The 9,750-nt window shown below is 41.6% G+C and overlaps 1 protein-coding gene and 1 long non-coding RNA gene across 2 annotated transcripts in view; one reads left to right on the top strand and one right to left on the bottom strand.

Moving 5' to 3' along the window:
• Positions 1–3,762: 3,762 nt before the first annotated feature.
• The window catches only part of LOC127569022 (uncharacterized), an 8,984-nt gene continuing 2,996 nt past the window's right edge, over positions 3,763–9,750 (bottom strand). The window contains exons 2-4 of the long non-coding RNA XR_007956130.1: positions 8,814–9,085; positions 5,888–6,024; positions 3,763–4,659 (exon numbers count right to left, since the gene is read on the bottom strand). This is a non-coding gene — a long non-coding RNA (uncharacterized LOC127569022). The remainder of the gene's footprint in view (positions 4,660–5,887; positions 6,025–8,813; positions 9,086–9,750) is intronic.
• Positions 9,326–9,750, top strand: part of LOC127569014 (eIF5-mimic protein 2) — a 27,487-nt gene continuing 27,062 nt past the window's right edge. The window contains exon 1 of the mRNA XM_052013270.1: positions 9,326–9,470. The gene's annotated coding sequence lies outside the window, so the exon portion shown is untranslated. The remainder of the gene's footprint in view (positions 9,471–9,750) is intronic.

The following is a 9,750-nucleotide window of genomic DNA, read 5'->3' as shown; positions in this document are numbered from 1 at the left end:
TGAAAGCAGGTTACAGGTATATATGAAAGGGTTGTGAATAAGCTTCAACAATGAACTATTTTGTATACATTTCTGAAAGAAAAGAAACTGCTTCTGCTACATTTTATGTAATTATTTTCATATTAATAAAGTTATTTGAATGTGCTACCAATATGCAAATTAAATGTCAAATTTCTGTTGTAATGTAAAGGTGCCATGAGATATGGGAAATGTATGTTCCCCAGAGCTTCCAGGAAAGAGTGTGCACATTAATCACAAAGTGAGTCCTAATTTTGTTTTGTTGAATTTCACGAATATGTAACATCCCATTCCAACCATAATTACCAGTGATACTATAAATTCATCAGAGCCCAAGCAGTTTTAGCTGAGGCCCTGCTTAATGCAATGTGTTTTTCATTTATTGAGAGCTGAAACTGTGAACACACTCTGCCCTGTGTAATCTGCAGAACTGTTGGCAAATGTATTCCTTAGTTACCGAGGCATTTGGAAAAAGGCACCATAGTTGAAATGAAAAGCCTCTTGGTGTTTTTACATGCAGAAGCCAAGGTTTGGAAATGTCACAGGAAGATTTGAACGTATATGCGTGGTCCAGAAGTTCACGTGACATACCTTGTACTGAGCTGAACATTGCATTGCCATGTGTATGCTTAAATACTCGTACTTGAGCAGAAGAATTATTTTCAACTTCTGTTGCCATGTGTGCTGAATTGTTGAAGAGCCATTTGCAAATAAAAGTATCATTCTTTCCAACAGTACAATAGAGCAGATTGGAATATTGCAGTAGACATCAAACTCAAAAAAGAAATGATTGTCTTTCCATATCGCAAGTACTTTGATTTAGTTAAATCTACAGATATATGAAATTGTGTGATCTTGCTGATGTAAGTGAATCTTATCTGGGAAAGTGATTTCTGCACACAGTGTTTTATTGTGGATTTGTCCACTTCTGCTACTGCTGATTATATTCGGTGCATTGGATAATTGACGAAGGCATCTCTGGGTATTATAAGAAAAGTGGGGTACCAATGAAATTGTGTAACATGAATACTATAAATTGCTGTAAGTTTTTTTGAATCAGTGGAGAATCTTTGAGCTCTCACGCAAAGTGCTCCCCAGCGTACACTGTAATAGGCCTGAATAAACTGACTTGTTCGAGAAACTCACTGCTGCCATATGAGAGATTTTCTTTGCATGCTGTCCTGATCTGAGTCGTAATTAAGACGGTGACTGTGCCCCACATGAAGGCCAGATTCCAGTTGCAGGTTTAACACACAAATTCCTCCACCATTCTTTAATTATTTGGATTGAGTTAGTCTTAATGTGTGTTATAACTGATGGGATACTTCAATAAAGAGGAAATACTCAGTAGATCTGGGAGCATACATGGAGAGAAATAGAGTTAATGTTTCAGGGCAATGATCTACCATGTTGTTGCAGTTGAAGGAATCCTTTCCAAAGCACCCAATGGAACACTGAATCACTGATTTCTACATAGTGATATCTATGTAGAAAATACCATGTATCAAAACTGCAAATCTCCAAGTAAAGAAGGCAAATTGTGAAATCTATCTAAAAATGCAAAATATTCATCATGCTTAAGTTTTTTTTAATATCAGGAATTGATAACTTCATATATGTACAGAGGTTTGTTGGTTCTCCCAAGGCAAAATATCTAGTTTACCCAAACTTAAAAGTGAGTTGAGAACTTTTCACGAAGAAGAAAAATCTCACTTGGCAAAGGACTTCTGTAATTGAACATGAACAAGCAGTATTTCATATCAGGCAGATCTCCTTGAACAGCTGAATGATTTGAATCTGTTTTTATATGATGGAGGGGACAATTGTTTTGAACAAGTTGACAAAATTATGGTATTATACAAGAAGCTTACATAGATTAAACATGTTTTATATAATATGGATAGGTTCCATAATGCATCTCTGAAACAAAAAGTACTGTCCACTATCGGAGAGGCACTGAAAAAACTATAAATATTGTAATGGTTTAAGTGAATTATGTTCAAGAATCTATCATTACCTCTGTCTTTCAATATTTCATCCATTCACTCTTCAGTTTTCTCAGTTATAAAGACTGAGAAGTCCACTCTGAACCCATTCGTTGTCACATTATTCAATCTGCTACAAAAACCTTTCTTGCATTGTGTAAATATTCTGTGCAAAGCATAACCTGCAACCAATGCAGTTGCTACATCCAGCTTGATTCATTCTACTGCTTGATCCCCAATCTAACAGCTGCTGAATGTTATGTGTAGTGGACCAATTTGGAGGTAGTTGTATGAAATTAAGGACTGGCAGCCATGTGAGGTTCTGGGTTTGAGATACCCCTTTGCAAGCTGGACCATTAAAGAGGCTATATTGCAGCAGTTTCAGCATTCATGGAAGAATTTAAAGCTGGCAGATAGATCTTACCTGCGAGGGACTGCAAAGTTGGTGGCTCTACTGCTGTCACCAACTTCAAGGATACAGTGTAAAGGAGGTAATGCTTGGACATAAGAACGATCAGAAGTGATTTATCTCAGAAGTCAGTACTGGGTTAAGTTCCTGCATGATATCATTTTAACACAGCTACAGGTAACACAAACTTGAAATGTGCTCATGGTATTAAAGCAGGAATGTCTGGCTAATAGGTACAGATACTGTAAATAATTACAGGATGACAGAAACCAGTTAGCAGCTGAGTGATATTTGGAATAGAAAAGCATTACTCATTGTTCCTTCTAATGACTTGCAAATAATAAGCCTTTGTTGCCCTCCTTCAACCAGCAGCACCATCATTTGCAACATAGCTTCCTTGTCTCCAGCAGTTCTCTAACACTCTTATTTGTTCCCTAGAACCTCTATTTTCTCAGCAATTAAAAACATGCTCAATCTCAAACTCCTTGTTCTGATGAAGGATTATTGAACTGAAATGTTAACTGCTTCTCTTACTACTGATGCTGCCTGACCTGCAATGTACTTTCAGAATTTTTATTGGTGATGTCTGTAGTTTGACATGAGGTCATAGTGGATTTTATGAGGAAAGAAATGCACAATAGAAGATTGCACAATGGAAATACATTAAATGGGATTCATCTGGGGATTCAAATACAGCAAAGTAAATAGAATTTTCTTGTATATATTGGCATAAAGAGACATATTGGCAAAGCAGTAATGATGGGCCCCTCAGAACCACCAACCCTTGTTCTGGTTGAGTATTATGGCTGAGGTTAAGATTTTAGTCAATGGTGACCATCGAAATAATGATGAGGATTAGGCAATGCTAATCCTGTTTAACTTCTGTAGGTATGGCTATTGCCCTGCACTTATGCAATGGCAATGTTGCTTGCCTCTTGCGAGTCCACACCTAAATTTGTCCAACTGACTGCATGGCCTACTTCATTATTTGAGGAATTAGGATTCCTTTCCACTGATACAGATGAGAGGTAATTTATTCCCCCCCCCACCACTGCAAATGTCTACAATATTTAAAGTCTGAACAGGGGAACTAACTCCTTTAGTTGGGAAATCAGTGAGGAGTCTGGAATTTACTATTATCAGCAAGGAATTGGTTACAAGCAATGTTTTAAGGGATCAAGTGCTTGTACAGGGTTCCTCCTCATTACATTTATTTAGATTGCATTCCATTTGCACTCACACCACACCCACCCCTCCCCCTCCCAGGATCTGTCGATCAATATTATCTTAAAATGTAGTTTTCAACTTCACTGTCAACCACAAGATCACTTTTTATATCATCTGCAAACTTCTCTATATGCCCACTGTCTTTAAATCTAAATCATTAATATATGAACAGAAAGTGAGAGTGCTGAGCTCTGTGGAATCCCACTGAAAACACATAGTCACAGAAACATCCATCAATTATGGTTTTATGATTTTCTAATAGTACCGGTACAACTTTATTAATGATGGATTTCATCTTTTTTGCTAATGACAATTTCAGGGCAACTGGCCTATGGTTTCCCGATTTCTGTCAGCCTCCTTTCTTGAAGGGCATTCCCTTTGTGGCTTTCCAATCTGCTGTGACTATTGTGGAATTTAGGGAATTTTGGAAGAGGACATGTATCCACATTCTAGGCTGCCACTTCATTTAACACCCTAGGATACTGGCTGTCAGGTCCAGGGGACATCAGCTTCTTGACTTGTTAATTCACCCGGTACTTTTTTTCCAAGTGATCGTTTCTCCCTCACTTTTGTCCATGGCACACGGATAATTCACCTCCAACAAACACAACCATCTTGCCTTGTCAGAGGTATCAGTCCAATCATTTGATGTGTTTTGCCCTTGATGCCCAAATGGCAAGTTGTCCCAGGGCTCCTTAATGCCATATGTGGCCAGAGCAATCACTCTCAACTTGGCTCTCATGTCTTCCATATCAGAATCAGGTTTATTATCACTGACTTGTATGCTGTGAAATTTGTTGTGTCGCAGTAGCAGAACAGTGCAAAAACAAAATCACAGAAGTAAATAGTGCAAAAAAAGGAATAATGAAGTAGTGTTCATGGACCATTCAGAAATCTGATGGCAGAGGGGAAGAAACTGTTCCTAAATCATTGAGTGTGGGTCTTCAGGCTCCTGTACCTCCACCCTGATGGTCAAAAGGTGATGCTATTGAAAATCAAACACTGCAGATGCTGGAAATTCTGGAATAAGAACAGAAAAAAAATAGAAACACTCAACAGGCAAGGCAGCATCTGTGGAAAGACAAACACAGTTAATGTTTCAGGTCAAAGAGCCTTTATCAGAACTCAGCCTGCATCAGTAAGAGACGTGGCACATTCCCTGTTTCAGTCTTATTCAGGCCCCCCACCCCCCTTTTCCAGTACACTGATGATAGTTTCAGTGCTGCTTTCTACTTTCATATACAACCTTTGCTGCAAATTTCCACCCTGCTCTCTTTGACATAGTCCACTTCTGATTCGTCCCTTCCCTTTCTTGATTAGGTTAATGACCAATATCCATTCAAAACAGAGACTTCCATGGCCAGCTTTACTGTATCTCCTCTGATCCTGCTTCCTGCAAGAACTGCATTTCATTATCTCATGATCTCTTGCATATGTTCTGATGACACCAATGCTTCCAGTCTGGCTTTCTTTTTCCTTGATGATGTTTTCTCCTCCACCACAGTCAACAGGATTCTTAATTATGTCCACTCCATCTCCCATAATTCTGCTTTCATCCCTTCTTCATATATCAGAACAAAGTTAGGGCTCCCCCTGTCCTCATCCTTTACCCCACGAGCCTCCAAATTCAATGGATAATTTCTGATACCTCCAAAATGACGCCGCCAGCATACACGTATTCCCCTCTCCTCACCTTTCAGAATCTTGAAGGGATCATTGCTTCTCTGGTCTGCTATAGCCTTTTATCACCACTAATATCCACATCTCTTCTCACGGTATCTTCCCCTGGAACAGCAGATGATGCAACACCTGCCTTTTTACCTGCTGCCTTCCCATCATCCAGGGACCCAAACCCTCCCTACAAGTGATTTATTTGTATTTCTTTCAATTTAGTACGCAACATCCAGTGCTCATCATGTAGATTCCCCTGCAATGGTGAAACCAAACACAGAATGGATGTTCACTATACAGAATATATTTGAATAAGTTTTTGAATTTCGAGGTGTCCATCACTTCAATTCTTCACCCTACTCCCACTCTGATCTCTTTTGGACTCCTATACTGTCTCAAACAAAGTTCCATGTTAGCTTGAGGAACAGCACCTCATTTTCTGATTTGTTGCACTGCTGCCTTCAGGACTACAATAGATTCAAAAATTTCAAAACATCAGTCATTCCAGTGTTATATCTTACACTTTCAGCATTTTTTCCCCTCCCCTGGTATTTTAGATTTAGCTTGCCATATTTACTTTACTTGCCACCAGCCATATTTTTTGCTGTTCCTTTGCCTTTATCATCTTTTTCAGCCAGAACCACCAGCTCTTGTATCATTTCTCCTGGTTTCCATGTTATAACAGCTCTTCTCTTTTATTCCCAACACCTTTCCCTGCAGTTTAAAATTCAGAATCAGGTTTATTATCATTGACATGTCATGAAATTTGTTGTTCTGTAACAGTAGTATAGTGCAAGACAAACACATAAAAATTACAAGTTGCAAAATTAAATAAATCACGCAAAAGAGGAATAACAAGGTAGTGTTCATGGGTTCATGGACTGTTCAGAAATCTGATGGCAGAGGGGAAGAAGCTGTTCCTGAAACATTGAGTGTAGGCCTTCAGGCTCCTGTACCTCCTCCCCGATGGTAGTAAATGTGAAGAGGGCATGTCCTGACTGGTGAGGGTCCTTAATGATCGATGCTGGCACCTTGAGGATGTCCCCACTGGCGGGAAGGGTTGTGCCCCTGATGGAGCTGGCTTAATCTACAACCCCTCTGTAGCCTTTTTTGATCTTGCGCATTGGAGCCTCCACACCAGGCAGTGATGCAACCAGTCAGAATGCTCTCCACCGTACATCTGTAGAAATTTGCAAGAGTCTTTGGTGACATAACAAATCTCCTCAAACTCCTAATGAAGTAGAGCCACTGGCATGTCTTTTTCATGATTGCATCAATGGGCTGGACCCAAGATAGATCTTCCAGGATGTTGACGCCCAAGAACTTGAAGCTGCTCACCCTTTCAAACGCTGACTCCTCAATGAAGACTGGTGTGTGTTCTCCTGACTTCCCCTTTCTAAAGTCCATAATCGATTCCTTGGTCTTGCTGATGTTGAATGCAAGCTTGTTGTTGCAACACCACTCATCCAGCTGATCTATCTCACTCCTGTACGCCTCCTCATCACCATCTGAGATTCTGCCAACAACAGTGGTGTCACTGGTGAATTTATAGAATCCTTGAGGTGCACCTGTGTTGACTGTCAGTGAGGAGGAGATGTTACTACTGATCCATACTGACTGTGGTCTCCTGATAAGGAAGTTGAGAATCCAGTTGCAGAGGGAGGTACAGAGGCCCAGGTTTTAAAGCTTGTTGATTAATACTGATGGGACAATGGTGTTGAATGCTAAGCTGTAATCGATAGACAGCAGCCTGACATGTTTTGCTGTTGTCTAGGTGCTCCAAAGCCAAGTGGAGAGCCAGTGAGATTGTGTCCACTGTAGACCTGTTGTGACAAATTGCAGCAGGTCCAATTATTTGTTTTATGTCTATCTTTTCACGGCTTTGATGCAAAGTCATCAACCCGAAATGCTAACTTCATTTTTCTCTGTACAGAACCTGCTCAATCTGTAGAGTATTTTCAGCATTTTCTGATTTTGTTTTAATTTCAGTATCTACAGTATTTCACTTTCTGTTGATATTTTGGACTGATGTCGTCTGGCAATACCCAAACTGGACATTGGCAAGCAGATTACCAGTGACTAAGTGCAGCTTGAGAACATTGTTGATGGCACTTTCCATCACGATCTGATGACTGAGAATACATTGACTGGATTTATCCTGCTTTATGTGCATACCAGATACTTGGGTAATTATCCAAACTGTTGGATAGATGCCATTATTATAACAGTACCGGAACAGACTGACTTTGGTTTAACTAGTTCTGGAGTACAAGTCTTCAGTATCACAGCTGCTATGTTGTTTGATTCCATAGCCTTTGCTGTGTCCAGTGATTTTAGCCATTTCTTGTTATCATATTAGAACAAATCATACAAATCTGAAGATTAGCACCTACGATGATGAGGATCTTGGGAAGAATCCGCAATGGATCATCCACTGGATGTGGTTGCATGTGGTGAGACTTATCTTTGGCACTCACATCATTGAGGAGGAGGGTGTTTTGAAGGTCTCCTCCAGTTTACAGTTTTAATTGTCCATAACCATTGAAAACGCGATGTAGTAGGACCACAAAGCTTTGATCTGATTCATTGATTATAGGATTGCTGAGTTCTCTCTATTGCATGCCATTTCATTCACCAGTTCCTTCTCCCCCCCCCCCCCCAATGTGTCTGGTGCTTCTCACAGCATGCCCTTCTGCACTAATTGAACCAGGGCAAATCCCCTGGTTTGCTAGTAAAAAGGAAAGGATGGCGCAGGGCAGGGGAAGGACACATCTGGTCATATGGCAGTGCTGCTGTTGATAGTACATAGTGGCTCATCAATAACTAGTTTTGAGCTGCCAAATCAGTTTTTTTGATCACAACGGAACAAATAGGAACTGGTTTTTAAAATGGATAGCTGTAATGAAAAGGGGAATGGTGTAAAACCTAGTTGAAAGAACAGACTTGCACGTATATAGTGCTTTCACAACCTCAGACCATCTTAAACTGCCTATAGCCAAAAGTAGCAAAAAACAAACTGCTGGAGGAAATCAGCAAGTCAAACAGCTGGAGGAACTCGGCAGGTCAAACAGTATCTGTGGAGGCAAAGGGATAGTTAACGTGCCACTCCACTGATGTGGGTGCACAACCTGAAACGTCGACCATCCCTTTCCTTCTACAGATGCGGCCTGACCCCCCCCCCCCCCGGAGTTCGTCCAGCAGTTTGCTTCTTTTTTGCTACAGATTCCAGCATCTACAGCAAAATGAAAAGTTATAACCGATGCCATTCGGTATCTCCATAGCCAAAGGAACCTCCGAAGTGTAGCCATCGTTATGGAGTCAATCCGTGCAGAGTTATGCCCAGCAAACAGCAGTGTCGTCATTCCAGAAGTGTTGATTTAGGTATAAATAAAGTGCCCCAGCATTAACTCCCACACTCTTCCTGTGAAGTAGAAAAAAATAATTCAACAGGATCTTTAACAAGAAAAGGTACCGGGCACAGGGCCCTCAGTGGAACAACTCACACAAAACACAACGCTTCAGCACGGATACTCAAGGTGAATCATCAACCTTTTGACTTAGAGGGAAAGTACTACCAACTGAACCACGTCTGAAGTATTGTAGCCGGGGCGGTGAGAAAAGCCCTCGGGCTATGCTACGCCACGCCACCTCACTTCCCTCCCTCACTCGCAGTGACGCATCCGACACGGCATTTTTTCCCCCCTCCTTACGCTTTTTACGTCAACAGTCAGGTTGCGTAGAATGACGTCAGCCAGCTCAGGGCGGCGCTAAATGCCTGAAACAGAAAGGGTGGACATCAAAAGAAAAGTCTGAACAAAAAAACTTAACAGCGATTAAAGCGCGAAAATCTTCATCCTCGATAAAATTAAATTTTTAGGCAAAATAAACATGTGTGGTCTTGATAGCATCGCAGCGTTTTGCAATGTTCCAAATGTCATCTGGCTTCTCCCCTTTCCTGACTGAGCAGTAATCCAGTCACCCAGTCGGGTTGGCCCCCGGACATCAGCGGTCTCCCCCATACTGGGAGACGAGTGGAATCGTCCTGGCCATACAAAGACTGTGCATGCGCACTGCCCTCAGGCTCTCACTGTAGGACACCATTTGTACGTTAGTCAAGTCCTTTTTGCGTGTCACTGACTTTTACAGCTGTATTTATCTCGGTGAGTCCTTTGTGTAGGATCCGTTTTCCTCCGTGCTCGTAAGTTACGTAACGATTAAACTGAGTTGGTGTCGGTTGTAACTTCTCCGGCGAGTGAGGCCGGATGTGTCGGTGGTGGCGGCGACGAGCCGCGGAATGGTGGCGGGAGGTGGCGGGGCTGTTTGTAAAGGGCGAGGGGGCGCGTGGGCGGCCGCGCCCGGCGTCCGTTGGGTCCGCGCGCGGGTTTGAAAGGAGACCGGTTTGTTCCTGTCGGAACCGGTTGAGGTTGGGGAAGGAAGGGG

The sequence above is a fragment of the Pristis pectinata genome, chromosome 1, assembly GCF_009764475.1.
Source record: "Pristis pectinata isolate sPriPec2 chromosome 1, sPriPec2.1.pri, whole genome shotgun sequence".
NCBI classification, from domain to species: domain Eukaryota; kingdom Metazoa; phylum Chordata; class Chondrichthyes; order Rhinopristiformes; family Pristidae; genus Pristis; species Pristis pectinata.
This window is presented reverse-complemented; position numbering and strand designations above follow the sequence as displayed.